The sequence below is a fragment of the Marmota monax genome, unplaced genomic scaffold, assembly GCF_021218885.2.
Source record: "Marmota monax isolate L192 unplaced genomic scaffold, Marmota_monax_Labrador192_F-V1.1 WCK01_AAM20220418_F8-fsc00044, whole genome shotgun sequence".
Lineage (NCBI taxonomy): Eukaryota > Metazoa > Chordata > Mammalia > Rodentia > Sciuridae > Marmota > Marmota monax.
In genome coordinates, this window is record NW_026695198.1 from 12122282 (window position 1) to 12143630 (window position 21349).

Here is a 21349-nt window from a genome sequence, read left to right on the forward strand (position 1 = left end):
AGAGACTGGACTTCCAAAGGAAGCCACTCTTTCCCTTCTCTTGCATATGCTGTTGGGTCACCTCCCTCCAACTTTATCCTCTGGTCCCAGTGGCCTCTCTGTGACCTTCATAACTCGAAGGTCACTACCCCCAGGCCAAAGGAAGCAGGAAAGCCCACCTTCAGCCCAGTCCTACCCTCTGCCCCGCTCAAGTGCCATCATGGCATCCTGCAGTACACTGCAATTTACCCACCCAGTCATTATTGGTTATTTTTGCTAATAATCATTTAATGAGCATCTTGCCCTCTACGAGTCAAAATGCTTTGCTTCCTGGTAGCAGTATTTTCAAGGTGCAGCACAAATCCTTGCCTCCAGTAGATGCCCCTGACTGTATTGATGGAGTGAAGGAATGATTTTCAGCATCACAGTAGCTGACTGAAGTTCAAAGACAGGATTCCCAAGATTGTGTGTGTGTGTGTGTGTGTGTGTAGGCTCTTCCAGCAGAGTGGCCATAGAGAGCACCAGTGAACTGTTCCTTTTCAAACCAAACATTGAATCAGAATATATTGGAGGATGAGATGTAAGGACAGTTGCTCCCTTCCCTCTGAATGTGTCTGTTTAATGTCTTATATAAAACAAGCATGAAACAAATTAATCAAACAGCTTTTTAGTGCCTATTTTGAGCTAGCAGTCTGTTAAATGAAGAGGAAGGCAGAAGCTGTTAGATGTTTCCTAGATAAATGCCTAGAAGTGTTACTAGTCGGGATCCCGACAGCCTCCAGGGAGCCCTGCCTCAGGCCAAATCGCTGAACCTGGTACCTCCTGGAGTTTCCCCTCCTGATAGTGGTGATTGTGCTTTGATAATCCACACTCGTGATGCTCATGTTCATGGGTCATATCACTCTTTTCACTGATTTAAATCCTAACGAGTTTTTGATACACAAAGATGGAAAGATGAACTGCCTCTAGGTCAATATTCATTTTCCACGGCTACCGACTTCTCCCTAGGAATATTTGGTTTCTTAGAGCAAATCATGATGCGTGGGGAGCAGGCCAGCTTTTTGTAAAAGGTTTCAGCTGACAATCAAAAGAAAACAAACCTGTCTGTAGGTGAGAGATTTGCATTTCATCATTGGATTAAAACTGGATTGGGAGGACATACCAGGGTCTAGTAATTATGAAAAATAAATTGAACAGATTAACAGATTCAGTTCGTATCAGCCCAGATGGACAGATAATTCTGTAGAACATAGAAGGAAAAAAAAATGACCTTTTGGGAAAACAAATAGATAAACAAATTGCATTGCCAAAAGTTGCACTTGACTAGCTGACTTCTCTCCCTTTTTTACATAAATTTGTCATTTAGAGTTTAACCCAACTTCTCCTTACAAACATTTTCCATTTTATATTCCACGCAAAACCTTTTTGAAATGTATATAATTTAGTCTGTACTATAAATCATTAATGAAATATAATTACATGTCTATCCTTTCCTGAATATTTCTTTTAAGATCTGTTCGTGTAGAATCAAGAGAAATTAGTGACTATTACATATCTGAGCAGAAGCAGGGGAAATGACTTGCCCTGATACCATGACTACCAGGGATGGTCCTGTGTGGTAAATCAAGCCTACCATTAGCTTGTCACCATTTATTACTTCTGAGTGGTGTTTCTGACCCAACTGGACAACTGAGGAGCATTCAAACATTTTGTCTGAGTATTGCAACACTGGAAAGGAAGTTAGACAATGTGGAATTGTGAGAAGACTACTCTTATGAAAAATTGCCGAATTCAGAACTCAGAATCAAACCACCCTGTGCAAAGTACTCAGAGCTCATTGACAGTAGCCCTTCCAGTCAGCTCCAGACACAGTGGTGTTCACTCACTTGCCCAAGGTCACATAGTGATCGAGTGAGTGGAGGATCTGGAACTTAAACCCAAGAAGTCTGGTTATTAGAAAACATGCTTTTCCCCTCTGCATCAAACTGCCCCTTATAGTATTTGGCTTCTAGAACTAGTTTTTCCATTAAATTGTACAGTGGAAAAATCCTTTTGTTGTTGTTGGTGGTCTTTTTCAGTGACTCCTGAGATCCCTTTCCATCCTTTGCAGCTCCAAATTATTATTAGTCACTGTAGTCAAGATTATGATTTTTTGACACCTCGATTAGCATTTTTCCACTGTGGATGGAAATATGCATGCTATTTTAAACTATATTGAAGAGAGATTAATTACCACTTTATAACACATAAGTCACACATTGCTAATCAGGGTAAATAAGGTGAGACTTGGATTTTATGGCACTTTCACTATTATTTTCATCATATTGATTTGGTGATTTATTCTTCAGTGCTGGAATCGGTTAGTTAAGCATAAGTGAGCAGGAAGTCCTGTACATTGATTTAACCACTCTTTGTTTCTCTAGATTGGGGGGAAAGTAATGTAATTTAAAAATTGCTTACAGTTTAGAAGGTGACACATTCATCCTGAAAATGACAGGAAATCAAGATGTTTTTGTCTGTGGGGTTTAATTATTAAAATTTAATTTGCTCCTATGCTTTGCTTCAATAGCTCTGTGCTAGCAAACTAGCTATAATTAGATTAGCAGCCTGCTAAGCGCTGGTGACAGCCTGTGCCTCAGAGAGCATGTGCTGGATTCTGCATGTGCCTCATCCTCATTGGTGGTTGGTGTTGCTGCTCGCCCGTTCGATAGGTTTCCACAGTAATCTTTATGCTGCATTAGAGACATAGATACAGAGGTACTGTACTGTGTTCTTACAACGGCAAGGTGCTCGGCTGGTAACCTTAAAGAAGGAGTAAGGCACGGAAGAGCAGGCGTTCCCCTTTGTTGTAGAGCATCCGTGGTTAAGGACCTCCAGCTGCAGGAGGTCAGGGAGCAAGTCGCAGTTCATGGTAATTACTCTAAGTCTTTCTCTCTTATGAAAAACACAGCCATGCATGAAATGAGGCATGTTCGTCATGCCATGTATTTAATTTGATCTTGCTTTGTTGATACTGTGTGTACTCCTGCATTCCATACAAAAAAATAACATTCTCCTGCAGAAGGCTTGCCTGGTAAACAGCCACCCTGTTCACAAAAGACTGTTGTTTTTACCTGGATTCAAGGGTGCATGTGCTTGGGAGTGATTCTTATTGGTCCTCTTCTGTTTTGGAAAGCCCGATGCTGCATGGATTCGGGTGTCTTTGTGGGTGGGTTTCAGGACTCAGTGGACTTTGTTTGCATTGAGTCCAGACTCTCCTGAATAATGAGTGATCAAGGAAAATTTAGTGAAACAATTTAAATAGGACAGGGCAGTGACGCTCCTGATTCCATGCTGGGTCTCAGCAGAAGTAATGTGCTATTGTTTCTTCAAAGATGCGTGAAGCCTTCATTTTGGATGGTTTTCTTTGTCTCACCTTTTGTAGTTTTCATGAAGCTTTTTTTACACAGGAAATGTTAACATTGCTCATTCTGCCAAAATATATGTGGGTATGTATTCAGCTGTACCTGGAGGAGAAATTTTTGACTCCTGGCTTTGTTTAAGAGAGACGCTGTTTTTGGAGTTGACATGTCATCTCATAGGAAGGTGGGGTTCTTGCCACTTACTTTGATGACTGTCTGACGGTATTTTTTTATTTCTATTAATGGTTACCTGGATTATTTTCCAAATTGAACAGTAATCTTCAATTCTTTAATAAAGGTGGTGCATTCTGAAGGAAAAATATTTTAAGCCCGCAAGGCTGAGGTTCAAAAATACAAACAAATGCAACGTGAGTTGGTGCTTTTCAGTGTACCTCCTATTTTATGCCCCAAGGACCCCTGCTTCCGTTCAGTCTTCAAACTTCAAAATTAATGTCCTCCCCCTATCAGACTGTGGAGTCCACAGAAACTTGGGCACTGACTCACCAGTCACAGGGCTGGCGGGCTGCCACCATGCGTCTGCTCTCAGTGGAGAGTCCTCCTGGCTCCCGAAAGCCTTCAAGAATTATTTCCAAGCTCCTGAAAAGCCAAGCATTGCCACTTACACATTTTGTGAAGATAACTGCTCTGATCTAGAGCTGTATCCTGGTTGGAGGGAGTCAGTTTATTCTTGGGCAGAGGAAGACTTGAGATCGATCACTCACTATGCCTCACCACTGCACTCCCTCGTCCGTCCTGGGGGTAAAAAAAAAATCAGCCAGAGTCTTGAGTTTACTGAGATGGTAGTGTTAAGGGGGAAAACCAAGGAATATTATCAAAGTCTGCCATGGGCTGTCAGGGAGTAAGGAGCATAATAAGAAAGTTTGGTGGCTGTTGGTGGCCATACAGGCTCTCTGTGACTTGAACTGGTCGGTGGCTTGTTAGGCACCTTGGTTGGTGAAATGAACAGGAGAACAGTCTTTCCACTTTGTATTCCATCCCCTGGATACAAACCAGGCCTCGTTCCCCTGACAGACTGAGCACACCCCGAGTGAGAACACTAGGTTTTGCTGGAACAGCTTTTCTTGTCCTCAAAGTCCAGGCTCCTCCACTGTGTCACTGCATCGTTCTTTGCCTAACAGTGTCCCTCCAGTGACTGTGGGAAAACACTTTTCTGCCTTTTGACACTTGGGCTCTGTCCCTTGTTTTGGGAAAGATAAATTGATGCAATTCGGTAATATCCTTTCTCCTCCTTTTTCAGTTTCCCAAAGTACTTCCTAAATTGTCTGGGTCTTAGAGAGTTTCAAAGAAATAGGCTACTGTAAGAGTAGATTCTGTTGTCCTTTCTTTTAGCCACGGCTGAAACGTTGGGTGAACATAAACATCTGATGGCCTTCCTTTTGTGAGTAGAGCCACTATGTCATTGAACTAGGTGGGAAACAGGTCTCACTGAGGTCCATTCTCAAGGCTGTGCCTTAAGGAATTTTTGTGTCTGAGGAACTTCTTAAAAATTTACATATAAATTATGTAATTCACAGACATGCCTATATCCTGAACTATATGACATCCCAAAGGACCTTTTAATCTGATCCAGAGGAGCATTTTAATAACAGGACTGTTATTAATGATTTTGCAGAGTAACCAAAATAGGCACATTTATCTTCAGTTGCATCACATTTAGTTATTTTTTTTCTTACTGAATTAAGGGAAATCCTTACATATTCCTAAGACAAGAAAATAAAAATAAATTTCTTGACATTTTATAGTTTTGTTCTTTCCCCTTCTTCTAATTCCATAAGCCATTACTGATGAGAAAATGACATTTCTCACACAGCAAAAAGTATATCTAACAGCCTAAACATAAACATTTAATATTTTTAAAAATTTATGCCTTTTCTGTCATACAATGCTGCTTTTTCTCCTAGGGGCTTCTAATCACAGCAGACCAGATAATCAGTTTAAAACGAAAACTCATCCTATGTAGAATGTGATGTGCCACAATGCAGTAGGTTCCAGAGGGTCTGAAAAATAATTGTAAAAAGATGAGCAGTGGACTGTACAAACTGTTGGACATGGGTCCTTGTGACTTCGTGGCTGGTTACTGGCTATGATCTGAGAGAGATCTGTCATTAGCAATTGATGAGTATTTTAGTGTGGACCCTCCTAAAGTTATCTGGACTAGAAAAATATTTAAAAGGATAGTAGGTCCCTCATCTGAATGTAGTCTTTTTATTCTTTCATTATTTTATTCTGTAATTATGGGGACCTGCTATGAGCTAGGCTACAAGTTTACCTTTATTGAGAGAAGATAGAAGGCACACTCCTGTCCTGCAAGAAGCACTTATTGAGCAGGAAAGACAGCTAAATAATTAATAATAGGGGGAGGAGGAGCAGACATAGGCACCTGGTTTGGTGATAGCAAGGTATGATGAGCAGACGTTTAGAAAGAGAATGGGAGCTGGGGCAGGGTGGTGCACACCTAATCCCAGCAGCTCAGGAGGCTGAGGCAGGAGGATCTCGAGTTCAAAGCCAGCCTCAGCAAAAGCAAGGCAGTAAGCAACTCAGTGAGAGCCTATCTCTAAATGAAATACAAAATAGGGCTGGGGATGTGGCTCAGTGGCCAAGTGCCTATCAGTTCAATCCCCAGTCCCACCCCCCACAATAAAAAGAGGATGGGGGTGGGTACCATAGAAGCCTTCAGGAGGAGCGAGATGGGATTTCTTACCATCTTGACACCACACCCACTTCTGTTAATGTTCAATAGAGGCTGGATCTGTCACATACTTTGGCGTGTCACCATGTCATCTTATGTCAAATATATATAATAAATGCAAAGAACCATTTATTTTCTTCCCCTTACTAACTTTTCTCAGAATCCACATAAGATTGTTATCTGGAGATGTTTTTATGTTTGATATATTTACATGCCTGAGATTTGAAATTCTAAAAAAAACAAAAAAGGTACCAATAATTTAGAAATGCATCTTAGAGGAATAACAGAACACTTTCATTACTGCTCTATTCCAAGTACTTTGATGATTACTTTTGGAACTGTTTGCTTTGCCACGAATTAAGATTTTTCTCTTAGACGCCTGTAGACCCTTGAAAGTCAATTATTTCAATGAATGTGCTTATTAAATGCAAGCTGGACTTGGATTGTAGCATTTTACCCCACCACTTCTGATTTTTGTATACATTTAGAGAATAATTTATAGAAAGTTTTAGATAATTTCTTATCTATTGAGTTTGGGTATCTTTTAAATCTTGCTGAATTTGAGAGGGGGAGTCCACTTTAAGGGTCACTCATCTTCACTAGTTCTTGCCACCAGTAAAATCTCTAATGAGAAGAGTGTGTTTCCACTTCCAGGGGACCTGCAGTCAGGGAACCTTCCTAAATCTCTCCTGCTTCACCCTCTCCTCCTTCTCCACACTTAACTCTGTGGAAGCTTTGCTTTCCCAGGTCCTCAGCCCGCCCTGCTCGCCCTGCTGGATGAGTTAGCAGGATTCCTCCCAGCCTGCCCCCCAGCCACTGGCTTCAGCTGTCAGCAGCTCTCTGACCCTCCTGACCTCTGCAAACAGCACCCTCCTATAGTCCTCCTGTCTCTGATGGCTCCTCCCCAGGCTCCTCCTTTGCTGCTGCCTTCTGAGTAGACCCTTGCCAAGAGCTGGCTTTCACCAGCTTCCTGTCCACACCACCTGTTTTCCACTGGTTTCTCATCCACAGCCACACGGTACCCACCATTCTCCTCCTCTCACTCCTTGACAGCCAGGCCGGTCTGCCTCAGGGCCCTGGCTGGTCCTCTTCCTGGAATGTGCTTCCTCCAAAGCCCATGGCCTATTCCCATACTGCCTTCAGGATTTTATGGGAAATGGAGCCGCGTCAGTCAGTGGGACATTCTGAGGTCATATCTATTGTTTTTATTTTTTTTTCGGTCTCTACTTTCTGGGATATAAATTCCATGAGATCAGAGATTTTTTTTGCCTTAACCCCCAGAGCTTTGAAAAATACCTGATCCATAGGAAATGGCTCAGTCAGTGTTCATTGAACGAATGAAGGAAGGAACACATGATTTCTGACATCCGAGTGCTAGAGTACTCTTGTAGCAATCAAGATCTCTGCCCTAGCCAAATGATTATTGGTGAGCTCCTCACTTGGAGGGCCTTAGTCTCCTGCGCTGTAGATGGAGGGCGAGTACAGTTCAGTCCTAAGGCCCTCTAAGATGCTAACACTCTTATCAGTTCCAGAAATGAGGTAATGTCCTACAAAATGTTACTTATGGGACTTCTCACAACTCGTTGCTACATTTTTCTTTTTATATAATTGCTATCTATAGTTAAACAAAAGGAGCGATTGAAATGAGCCAATGCTTACGTTCTAGATGAAATATGTGAAATCTAATGCATTTGGGTTTACTGACATCTGCTACCTGTTTTTTTAAAAATGAATTAGCCGATTTTTAATGGAATTTTTATTTTCTGTTCTAAATGGATTTAATAGTCTGCCTATTTTTGTCAAATAAAAAAGAACATTTATCTTCTTTGCCTGTGTTTTTAGTTATTTCCTGCTACAGAGAGCACTTGGAGAAAGGAAGTCTTCCTATGACCTCTGCCTACCACCCATAAAATACTCATTTCTGTTTTAGGTAAGTGTATTGCTTTGCTTTGATACATACTGAGCAGAAGGTATTGATTTCTTTCTGAAAACTCATGTCATTATTATATTAAGACAAAGACTCTGAGGTTTCAGATATTTTGCTATCTGGAAAAAAAATGGAAAAAAATAAAGAAACCAAAACAAAACATATATACAGGAATCCCAAACCTTGAGGTCCCTGCCAGTAACAAAATGCTATGATGGATTTGCTTTTCCAAGGCTTTCTGTGTATCTGTTAGTAGTTACAGTTTGTTCAATGCATTGTAGTATGTAGTACGCAATCCCCTTTTGTGCGCGTGGATTTAAAGACAGCTTTAAAAATGAACATCCTTACACCTAAATAGGTGCACTGTCTGTGGTGAGGGAATAAGATGGTGGGGTGCAGTCAGCAGCAACAGCACTGTGAATTAGTAGGGGGAGAGGTGGAATGGAGAGGGCGGAACCTAGATACCAACCCAGTGGATGAGATAGACAGGGCAGGCCAGGTGTCCTCGGCTGGCCAGGCAGGAAGACCTGGAAATGGATAAGGTACTTTCCCCCATGACCATCCATTCCTAGAATTACTTTTCGGTCTCTAATCAATCAAGACACACCAGAAATATCCTCTCTTCCTATGGCCAGGCCCCCCTTTTTTTTTATAGAGAAGCTGAAGAGGTGGATGAACAGTGGTCAAGGTACAGGTGGTTTCCCCCTCATATGGAGGGATCAAGAGCTCAGTACCACCACATGAGGAGGTTGGGAAAGCTTAGGAAAATGGGAGCCAGCTCCTCCGTGAGTGAGAAGTGGTAAAGAGCAATCCTCATGAGAAGAGTCTCAACCTGGATGACCACACTTGATGGACAGCCTTCCTCTGGCTGCCTTCCCAGCATCCATGAGCATCTGTGTGTAACACACCCTTGCTTATACAGTAGGCCATGCATTTTCTAATTTATTTTTATTGTGTTTTGCAGAATATTGCTTAGGTAGATGTTATTACTTTCCAAGAACTTCAGAATCTGGCAGAACTTAGGCTGCCGAATAAAAATCGACCTATGCCAGGTGGAATTCTGCAATCTGTGGAAAGGGAAGAATTAAAAAAAAAAAAAAAAGCCAACAACACACCTCAGTACTATTCCTTAAAATCCATCACTCTTAACACCACCTTCCTCATCTCCTTATCCCAGACATCGGTTCTGAAAGCCTGGGGCTCCTATTGGTTGGGAGGAACTGTGTCTTCAATCTGAAGTCCTGGTAGAGCTGAAGTTATTGACTTGCACCTGAGCACAGGTGGATTTAATGGAGAGTACTTTCCAACAGGGCCTGAATTCTCACTCTGTATCACTCTAGGGATCCCACCCATCTCAGGAGGCACACAAAGGAGGGGTTTCTTATGACACAGGATTTCCAGTGCTAACCCTGGAAATTGGAGCAAACTAGGAATTGTCGGTCCTTTTCATGATTCTGTCACTCCCCCTTGTTTGGACATGACTGCATGGTGTACATGCTCACCAGGTGGCTTCTGACAGCAGCTGAATTTGCAACCCTGGTGACCAGGAAAGAAGCTGAGTAGATCTGGAGGTAACCTCATCTCTGCCACTCACTAACCTTGCAGATGGATGGGACCTGGTTGCTGTGGTTTTGAAAGCCATTGTTTTCCATATACCAAATGAGAATACCAGCAAGCCTGTAGGGATGTTGGGAAGGTGATTAGATATCGCCTGGTTCAGCATAGGCCCAGGAGGAATGGAGTCCTATCCCCTCTCACTGTCTAGAGATGACAGTTACCTTCACGGGCTTCAGTAACCTTTGAGTTTTATTCATATTATTATTTTGCTAGATCCTGTGACAGGAAGGAATGTGACCCATGAGTGCAATGTCTGTACTGTAGACACTAAATCTTAGCCCTTCTAAGTCTCACATACTGTGAGATCAGAGTGTACTGATAACAGAGTATTCTTGTACATGATATGGAAACAGGTTTTCAAGTGTTCTATAGAATATTGTGAAAAGCATAGTTTTTCTCTCACCATATCCCGTTGTTTGTAGTCTTTCAGGTTATTACTGAATCGAAATTTCATTAAAACTTTTGTTCTTTTCTAAGTTCCTAAATTACAGATAAGCAGTCTTATGTATGCATATGTATTAATAGCATCATCAGCATTTTTTGCTACTCTCAATAGTGCATTTAAGATTATGTTGCTTTTAGAGTACAAGCTGGGTCTTTTAAAAAAAAAAAGTGGTCCCTTGTTTAAGGAAACTAAAAAGGAAAATGGAGACATGAAATAAAACGATCTTGTAGTGTTCCTTTTGTGAAATTCTTTTGAGTGTAATCATCTTAAAACATGACATCTCCTGAGCATGTGTCATTTTTAAATTAGTATATAAATACAAAAATCTATGCTTCATTCATGTCATTGCCATTTCAGGAAATCAGCTCGAGGGTTCCCTTTGTTTGTAGTTTCTTATTGTCTTAATCAGACTTAACTAATAAAGTTGGTTTCTCCCCTTAAAAGGAAACTTTTTCAGAATGTCTCTAAGGTCAGGTTTTTGCTCTTCCAGGGTGCTAGAGGCCTGAAAAATTGCAGGGAGCCAAAACAATCCTTGCACTTTTTTTTTTTTCATGTTAAATGGTCCTAACCAAAAATACTCTCTAGTTTTCCCCAAATATCTTTTTTGTTTTTTTCCAGTTCCATGTTTTCATCTTCCTTTTACACAAGCACCTCTGGCTTTTGCCTCTTCCCAGATCAGCTCTTCGCCAGGAGAATGACTCAGAGTTCAGGTTTCCCTGTACAGTCAGGTGGGGCTTCTCTGAGGCCTTCTCAGCTGACCTTGAAGGAGGTCTGCTGGGAAACAAGGGAAAGTTGGAATGGTAAGGAAACCTGCCTGCCGTGCAGCTCACCCAGCCAGGCCTGCTCACTGTGCTTCAACAAGACAGGGAGACAAAAGCATACTCACTGGGAAAAGTAGCTAGGACTTTAGAATTTTCATTGTCCTTGATCACATAAATTATCTAGGCTTCTGTAACACTAGTGGAGGGATGGTGCCCTCTGTAAAAGAAAATGCTCCTGTGCTCAGAAAGAAAGCATAATTCCAATTTTGAGGCTTTAACACACATTTATTAAGAAGTTTAAGAACTATTGATTACAGTTTATGTTGTTATGTTACCAAAGAAGTTATTTGACATATTTGGATATTTTCATTTCATCAAGTGAAAGACAGATTGTATGCTACTATGTGTACATAGTTGTTGTTGTTTTTAATTATGAATAGCTGTTACCATGTGGCCATTGTAGTCATTGATTTTCTTACAAAGATTGACAGAAAGAAAGGATCGTTTGCAGCTGAGTCCCTGGTCTGTGGAGGACAGCTCTGTGAGCACTGTGCTAGAGGCAGCACATGTCTCCTGGGCAGTCTGCTTGCCCTGCAGAGAAGGTATTAGAATCTTCATTGTATAGGGGAGGTATATGGGATTATTAGTCAGCTTTCCATCACTATAACAGGTTGCCTGAGATAATTAGATTATAAAGAGAAAACCTTTATTTTGGCTCACAGTTTTAGAGGTTCTAGTCCATGATTGGGTAGACCCATTGCTTCACACCTCTGATGAGGGAGTGTATGGTACAGAATATTTCTTACCTTGTGGCTAAGAAGCCAAAAAGAAGAGGAAGGAGCTGGGTTCTTGCAGTCCTCTTAAAGGGCACAACCCTGAAGATCTATAGATACCTCACTAGGCCCCAACTTCCAAAAGGTCCAGTCACCTCCCAGAAGCAGCACCCAAGGGACTGAGCCTTTGACATTAGACCTTTGGGGGACATTCAACATCCAAACTATAGCGGGGATCAAAGAGATTAAACCTCAAACCAAAGGGTAACCATAGGATTAAACAAAAATCCTCCCACAGCTCTTCCATTAAAGAGACCTGCACACCAGTTGATTTCCTTATAGTGTGGATCCTAGGTTCAGGGTGAAGGTTGACTGTGGAAAGCTGAGAGCAGAGCAGGTAGAATCAGAAAGTTACCAGGAAACATGGTAGGAAGGTGTTAGAAAAGTTGAAGTCTCCATTTTGAAGGAAAGAGACCAAACAGTCAAGAAATGAGGGAAGGAGAACCCAGGTCAGAGAGAGGAAGACACGTATGTTGGTTGTGGTTGTGCCAAGAGGGAAACTAGAATTTGAAGGGCTTTCCCTTCTTTCCAACCCATACACGTCTGCTGCTCTCTCCAGGGGTGGACTGAGGGAGTGTTTCTGTGTCCCTGTAAGTTCAGAGAGGCGTGATGCCCCTGGGACTGCATGATCAGTGAGTGTTGTAGGGTCCTCTCTGTGCTAGCCTCTCTCTTCCAGAGCATATGAAGTATATTAAGTGTTCAGTTCTGTTATTATTGATTTTAATGAATCTGGATCTAAAGATGCAGCAGCAGTGAAAATACCCCTCCTCTGCATTTCTTTTCTCCTCTTCAGCAAGGGAAGAGGAGATATGCCTGGTCTCTTGGTAGTTTCATGTGCTTAATCCACGTTTCATACAGTGCAGGTTTATCTTTGTCCTAAATACTTATCTCTTCAGTTCCATAGGTCTAACTCTTTTTGGGACATGCTTAAAACCACTCCCTTTATCCTCCATGGTCAGAGAGATTGTGAGAGTTAGAGGGAGAACCTTCCTCTGAGAGCAGTCTCACTGAGTGACTCTTCTTCATATGGCTATCCATTCTGGAAGCAGACCCTGCTGACCCTTCCTCTGAGCCATCCTGCATTGGGGTAACCACCTCTTCCTCTCTGACCAACTCCAACACTGACTTAGCCCTATGCCAGGCTTCTGCCTTGCGTTCTGCTCTCAATCCATCCAAAGTCAGTATCTTAGCTCATGAGAACTTATGGACTGCTTCCAGCCAGGTATCCTTTATCAATTCCTTTTTTCATAAAGTCCAGAAGTTCCTTTGAGGCACATTTCAAAAGTTACTCCTTCTGGTTAAAAAAAAAAAAAAATTGTAGCACAATCCAAGAATTTTTATCATTAACTTATTCATTCAGCAAATTCATAAATTTTTATAATGTTATATATATATATATATATATATATATATATATATATATATATATATGTCAGCTTTCCATCACTATACTGAAGTACCTCAGACAGACCTTTTATGAAATAAAGAAGGTTTTATTGAGATCACAGTTTTACAGGTTCAAAGGTATGGCACCTACATCAGCTCAGTTCTGATGAGGGCAGCAGAAGGCAGCACATCATGGTGGCAATGTGTGCGGGAACAGTAGTGTCTCAAATCAGAGCAGAAGGAAAGAGGACAGGCAGGGCCTATAGTCACCTTTGAGGGCTTACTTCCAATCACCTAAGGACTTCTCTAAGGCCCCACTTCCTAAAGCTCCACAGCACCCCCTAATAGTGCCACCCTGGCACCAAGCCCTTCATATGGACGGACCTTTAAGGGGCACCCAGCATCCAGACCACGTATATTTCTAAGTGGTCTTGAAATTATTCATGCTTCCTTTAACCATTTATATAATTTGTCTCAAATCATATGGTAAATTCATTTCAAATTCTTCTTGTGAAACAAAGAACCTAGGCTCTTCCATGCCAGAGAGCATGACCATGTAAGCAGAGACTTATCACACGTTCTGTGTGGTGCCCTGCAAGAACAGGGCTTCAGTTTTAAATCCTAAAGATTTTGGATCCTTGTGCAGTATCAGCACTGCCCTATCAACTGATGAGCTTCTCGAAGAGGAATGAAGCAATTTTACCAACCCAGGAAAAGGCTTTCTGGAGAATAAAAATTTCATTTCAACACTACAGGGTGGGAAGCTAATGTGCATTCTTAAATGTCCATAGTAGAGTCTTAATGGACATGTAAGAAACACAGCAGGAAGATAACAGCACATCCTCTAAAAGTCACACAGACCCACTGGCAGCAAGAAGTGCCACAGGTAGAAATTACTTCAATTCCACTGCCCAGTAAACCTACTGTGGATTTCCTTTTCAGTGTGTAGTCCACATATTCCGACATCTCATTCATTCAAAATCTACATAGTATTACGGCACCACAAACAGACATACATGCAATTTACATTGCATGCACTAAGAGTCCCTTCTGGTGGTGAGTGCCTAGTGCTGTGCACTTTTCATTCTATAAGTACATAAAGCACACATATCACAGTCTGATTTGTGTTGCAGTAAATGTCGTCTGCCCCTTTCTGGTAAAGACAAGCAAGTTGAGGGTAGGGATTTTATGTTTTAGCTCTGCATCTTTAAAATTCAGCACAGAATCTTAGCACACTAAAAAGGAATTAAAATTGTTTCTAGAATTTAAAGGAACCAATGCTTTAAATTTAAATCGTGTATGTTTCTTGTCTACTTTTTTGGTTACTGCCTCCCTCGTGCGCTGACAGCAGAATCTTCTGGTGCCAATCGCAGCAGGATGTGAGGCAGACAGGCCAACTTCATGATTTCACCAAAAGAGGGAGACCAGTTCATCAGAGGAGGAAGGGAGGAGAAAATTAATTTGAAAATCACATAGGGAGGAAGAAACAGAAAGAAAATAAAATGGATTATTTGAGGCTGTGTCTATTGATGATATAGATATGAGGACTATAGTTAATAACAGTGTGTTGTATCTAGAAATTTTGCTAAATGAGTAGATTTAAGCTCTTCTTGCCACAGGAGGGAAAAAAGAATAACTGTGAGATAATGGATACAATTATTTTTTTTCCATTACAGTAGTCATTTTACTATCTATATGTATTTTATATTATCACATTGTATACCTTAAATATACCCAATAAAATTTATTTAAAAATAATTAAAAGGATTATAAAACTTGGTTTCGAACTTTAAACTAGTCCAAATAAGGAGTAATTGAGGCATATTAGTTTCTCAACAGGGTCTTTGAAGGGCTGGAGATCTAGCCTGGCGATTGATCACTTTCCTAGCATGTGCAAGGCCCTAGGTTTGGTCCCCAGCACTGGGGTGGGGTAGGGTAGTAGGTTTCCTCGAATCCAATCTCCTCAAGATTTAAAATGTGGTTTTGTTTGCAGAACTCACATACAGTTGTGTTGTTTTTAGCTCCAATTGATTGTCCTCTAAGGACTCAAAGTTCTCAACATTCAAAGACACTATTATTTGTGATTGGTCCCATCACCTTCATTTTGCAATTTTGAGGGAGGCACCACAGCCAGTAAAGAATGTGGAGTGCTGGCCTTCCTCACCTGGGCTTCCAGTTGTATGTGTGTTAAACCAGTCCACATCCCATGAGGAATTATTCTCCAATGCTGAGTGCACTGGAGGTCAAAGAGAGATTAGGATACCTAGTAGCATGATGGAATTCTGGCTCAGGGGTACAGTGCTTGCACAGTGTGCATGAATGAGCCGCTGGGTTTAACCCCCAGAATTACAAAAAAAACAGTAAATGGATACAAACAAAAGAACTAGTCGCCAACAGAAAAATAGGAGGAAAAGACAGAGCTGCATTCTCTCTCTCTCTCTCTCTCTCTCTCTCTCTCTCTCTCTTTTATGTTTTCTGACATTGGACATTGAATACAGGGACACTTTACCCCTGAGCCCATTCTATTTTTTTTTTTAAGATAGGGTCTCATTAAATTTGCCAGGCTAGCCTCGAACTTGTGATTCTCCTGCCTCAACCTCCCACGTCATTGGGATTACAGGCATGCTAGTTTCATTTGTAGTTCAACATTTCATGCCAGGTTTTTAAGAGGAAAAGAAAAAAGTAACTCTTTTGTCGGGGAGTGACAACCCTCTGTTTAATCAGTGGGAGAATCTTGAGAGACTGAAAATGCTTATAGATTGAATTGACCATGGTGTGGGAACCCCAAAAATGCACGTGTAGAACTCAGGCCTAAAGAAGCTGCACGTTCATTTCTATAAGGAATCCTTTCAGAATATATCTGGTACACTTATTTACCAAGCATTTTGAGGCTGTGTTCATGTCTCCCCCTGCAGATGTCTGTTTTTTTCCTACCTTGAAGCTTCCGCAGGCCATGTCCCTGTTATATAAGGTGCTGCACTCTACTTTTGTGTGCAGCTCATCCCTGCTGCAGTCCTTGGGCACTGGCCGATGGCACACAGAGCATCGCCCACTCTAGGATGTTCCTCATCTGTGTGCAGTGGTTGCTTTCTTAACCAAAGCTTCAGCCCCTCTAAGGCAGTTTGCAGGAGTGTTAGGCCAAAGCAGACTGCTTCATTTGGAGCCATTATTTTTAGGAGTCTTTGGTTACTAAGCATTTGATTAAGAGATGCTAAGTACGATAAAGAAAAACCGTATGATTGTGTCACTGTAAATCACTCATTAAGAAGCAGGAAATTAAGAGATCACTTGAAAACATTTTATGTCCAATCAATGGCATTTTAGGGTTTGTCATTGTACCTTCATAATGACACTTGACATTATACATGTTTGCAATGTGTCTTATTAATTTTAAACAACAGCTGTGTTTCAGAGCATTTTTATGATTACTAGACATTTGCATCTTATCAGTATCTTATTTTTAAGGCTATTGAAACCTGGCTTTGAAGTGTTATCTGAAGTGATCTTGTGCCTCAAACTAATAAGTCACCTCTTTATTGGCACTTGGCCCGTACATAAGTAGGACCACTGTGATTCCTAGGATGTTCCACTGAAAGTGCTACTTTTTTTTTTTTCTAAATTTGCTGAAATATGTAAAGTACTTTACAAACTGCCACCTTTGGTTTCCAGTCTCTTGACTTATCAATGACACTTGGTGATTTTCCCTGAAAAGACAGTAGAATGTTCATCAACTATCAGCTCCATAGAGTAATGACTTACAAGGTGTTGCACACGTAGAAGATTGTGGAGCTTCACCGGAAGCTTCCCAGGGGTCATCATGCTAGACAGCCCTCCTCCACGGGCATCATCTCCCTTCATGCTCACAACAGGTAGTTGTTGGGATGTAACAAGTGATCATGAGGCAAGAGTCAAGATTCGAGCTTACCTTGTCTGCCTGAAGATAGGTCCTCCTGCCAAAGCATGCATGACGGTTTCAGGTAACAGATTTTGGAGGGAAACAGTGTCTTTCTGTTTAATTTGCTTCTTGAAAGAACATATTCTATAAGCAGATTAGCTTTACTGGATTTCTCTGAGCAAAAAGGATAAGATAATAGTAGCCTAAGAAAAGTGACTTCTCAAAGTTGCATGGGTCATAACTGGAAAAGCCAGGCTTCTGACTGGTTCCCCTTCTCCTACATCACAGCTCCAAAACAAGACATCTCTTGGGACCAGCATCTCATTGGCTCTGAAGTATAATAAATAAATTAAACCGCATCAGAGATTTTCAAACTCTGAAATAGTAGGGGTCTCACAGTTGACAGGGATTGAGATTTGAGGCTCTTCTTTATCCAGAATGACCCTCCACCTGTGTATACAGCTAAAAAAAAGACTTTGAAAATCAAGTTCTTATCATATTCTATGCTCTAGTCTTTAGGGGCAGTGCCAGTTTCAAAAATCAATGAAACTAATATAACATGAGCATATTGTCAATGAGGAAATATGATGTGGCTTCAAAATTAATTTGCAGCTTTCCAAAAATATAACAGTTGGTTGAGGCCAGGCAACTCTCTTAGAAATAAAACTTTCTGTTCGCTTCCACACAGTGTCTCATTAAGTTGCTTAGGGCCTCTCTTAATTGCTGAGTCTGCCCTCGAACTTTCCATCCTCCTTCTTCAACCCCCCAAGTTGCTGGGATTACAGGTGTGTATCACCTTGCCCGACATAAAACTTCTTAATACCTAGCCTAGTTCCCTTGACTAGCTTAGGAGAGGCCCAATAAATTTAATAGAATGGAATTAAGTCAAAAAATAAATTTTATTATTATGATATGTATTTTAAGTAATGCCCAGAACATCAAAATTTACTTACTTTTACACCTGTTCTAATACACTACGATTATAGATATTTCACAGTTAATTTTAAAGGTGAATCATAACTTCAGTTTCTCCATTAAATCTCACTTTATTACATGCATGTGTATATCCATTGAGTCTGTATAAAACAAAGACTCTTTCCCAGTCCCTCCCTAGTTGTCTACATCGTTTTATTGATTGGATGAATTCCCAGTTTCAAGTGATATTTAAAGTCATATATCTAGTTTAGAATTCCTGCCATAAAATTGCATTTCTAGACAGGATTCTCCATCTTCCCTAGATAAATTCTGAATTCTTCTTTCTTTCTGTACTGCCTTGTCTGTGTTCTCTTCATTCTTGGAAGAGATGGAGTACAGAGATGGTTTATGTTTCTTTTTATGGGATGCTATTAATACGAACACTTCCTATAATAAACCAGATTATATTCCCCTCATTCCCAACCTTCAGAAAGATTCATGATTCTCGATTGATGGGGCACACTAGAATTGGGGTGGGAGTTATCAGGAATCTGAACACTGCCTCAGAGTTATGCCTTTATTCTCACGTCAGAAGAATTCTTCGTGTGAGAGAAGCAGGATGGAAATGAAGTGATATTTTTGTCCCAAACCCATCAAGGACGGACTTTTTATTTCTAATACTAGCATTTTGATCAAAGAGTTTACAAGGTGAATCCCATGCATATCGACTGGCTGCCTCATAAATGGGATCCCTTGTAAATCTGTGGCATTTTCACTTGTTACAACAGTTTTATTTCTCATGTACATAAATACTGCCTTTGACAGGATAAGAGACTAGTGCCATGAATATTCCTTTAGCAGCGGTAAAAACTCTGCAGTAAAGCTTTGAAGTTTTAGGACGGCAATCAAATAGTCCAACAAAGGACAGGAGAAGCTAAAATAAAAACCTTCACAGGTGAGTGGTTTTGTTTCACATCAACTGTGGGGTCTTAATTCTGCCTATCACTCTCACCTTCTTTGCATCATCCACACGAAGCCAAGAAGGTTAGTGTATGAGGATCATAAAGTATTTTGTCACCTGAGGTCATCTGTGGCTAAGCTATAATTTCTGCAGTTCCGAGAAAATTGGAGCTATCAATGTTTTGCTTTGGGTGTCTATATGTAGGTGTTTAATGTTTTGAATTTGGTTGCTGCTGTCCTCAGTGTAGTCCTTAAAGCAGGGTGTCCTCATCCTCACCAATTTAATTTTGTGGCCTAATTTACTTGTAAGTGCATTCTTAGGGTTTTGCTTTGGCACAAAAAGCTGTAATAGAATATGAGCTCAAAGTCCTTACCTTCTACTACTCAAAGTGCTTTCCCTTGCCACTCTTTTCTTCTATTAACAGCCATATTTTACTATGTGATTATTTGATTCAGTATGATAAATGGATTAAGACCAAAATAAGGATCAAAATCATTATGGCAATTGAAGATACTCCCTGAAGGGACAGAGGGAGTCTGTAAATATCCTAATTTTATAATGATATGATACAAGATTTTGAGAAATTGTTATAATGTAGAGGCATTGGTGATGTTTTACTTCTGAGTATTTACTATAAAAGTTTACATAGCACCTGTTTGTTTTTAGATCATAAGGTTGTTCTTCAGAAGAAAGCATTTCAAGGGCTGAAGGTGTAGCTTGGGGTAGGACAGTAGCATATGTGAGGCCCTGAGTTCCATCACAGCGCGCGCGCGCGCGTGTGCACACACACACACACACACACAAAAGTAGAAGAAGAAAAACAATCAAAATTATTTTTGTTTTAAAAACCTAACTATCACCATTATAGCATCACTAAGAAAATTGTGCCATTCACACACGTGTAATATGGTTTCTGCCCTTCTCACACATTATCAAGATTCAGTAGCAGACCTCCAGGTAACTAATTTTATTCTGAATAAAGCCTAATAAGCTTGTATCTGTACACTCTTCCCAGAGATCCTCTCAGCACCTCTTTTATCTCATTTATGAAGATTGACTGTAAGCTTTTCCCCACAAGGCCTAGTAGAGGACACCCATTTTTAGTGTTAATGATATCAATAACATTAACAATATTAATAGAGCAGTTAACACTTACTGGGCGCTTGCTATGCGCTTCGTTGTCTTTAAGCATTTACCTGGATGTTCCCACTTAATCCTCACAAAATTCACTCTGTATAAATGAGGACACCGCAGCACCCTCCAATGCTGTGGGGCTGCCTTTTCCTGACACATGCAATGCACTGTTGGCGTGGCTGTTCCCTTGCCCCCTCATCAAGGGACTGTCTATTAATCGGGCACTTTATTTGACCAGCTAATGTCTCTAGAGGGTGAATGTTAATGCTATTCCAAAAGGCGAGCACCATAAGAAAAGGGCATTTTCACACTCATCTCTCCATCAAGAATTATATTTCAAACAAAATAGAGTGAAAACATTTCTTTGAAAGCAGCATACCCAGGGATGACTCCCCGCTCCAGAATTTCCAAGTACCCCACTTCATGTTTCAAAGCATCCTTTGCATTTCTGTCCATCTGGCAAGGAGCATCTCGCTCACCCAAAAGTGAAGGGCTCCTTGTCATCATGTGAGCATTTACCACAACTCACCCTTCCCTTTGGGGCTGCAGAATCCCCAGCTGGATGGCAGCCACTTACTGCAACACAGTTACACAAAGGGGATTGACAATGTGGAGCCTTTTGGCCTCACCCTTCCTCTGCCTCAAGATTCATCATCAGAATTTTATGATCAGGTTGACTGTGATTCACAGCATGGATTAAATAAAATCCATGGATGACCTTGTTACCACCGTGTCTCCATCAGGAAATGTTTCACATTTCTGTGGTCATTGACTAAATGACAGGGGAAAAATGTAACCTTAGGTAACTTTTATACATTAGTACCAAATGCCCCATCCAATACTCTTATAAAAATAAAGCTCTACCACAAATCATCATAGATACCCTAAACACTCGAAATGTGGAGATCTCTTCTTCCTGTGTGGTCTCTGGGTTATACGGAATGTGTGAAATGATCTCTCCATGCCCAAGCAGCCTGTTACCATGGAAACAACTTACTAGTTTCTAAACCCTTCTGGCTAGTTCCAAGAGTATTAACTCTATACTAATTCTAAAGAAATAAAAATAAGCCTAAGATTAATATCTAGCTTTTCAATACTTATGATCCTTGAAAAATACATATCAAATTACAAGTTGACCTACGTGGATGGTGGACATTTCATATTACTAATATTAATACTGACCTGAGCAGAATAACCAGGGCTAGGAAACTCAGATTCTGTGGCTGCTCCTTGAGGCTTGCTTTTGCCTGTCACAGTTTGTGCTTGGCATTAGATTAATCTGGGGGAATATAATTTCATTTGTCTATACTTCACTGCTTATGTTATTTTTGTCTTTGAATGTCAACATCCTTATGGAGTCACGCTGTATTTTTCATGCCTACCGT

At 40.8% G+C, this 21349-nt stretch overlaps 1 protein-coding gene across 10 annotated transcripts in view; it reads left to right on the forward strand.

The window, feature by feature from the left end:
* Positions 1-21349, forward strand: part of Fam110b (family with sequence similarity 110 member B) — a 183640-nt gene that overhangs the window by 80559 nt on the left and 81732 nt on the right. For 6 of the 10 annotated variants that reach the window (XR_006848267.2, XR_009225321.1, XR_006848269.2 and 3 more), the window contains one exon: positions 7933-8020. The exons of 2 other annotated variants lie outside the window; for them this stretch is intronic. The gene's annotated coding sequence lies outside the window, so the exon portion shown is untranslated. Of the gene's footprint in view, positions 1-2691; positions 2891-7932; positions 8021-21349 lie in introns of those variants that run through there. 2 more of the 10 variants (XM_058574015.1, XM_046428556.2) reach the window with 1 other exon arrangement.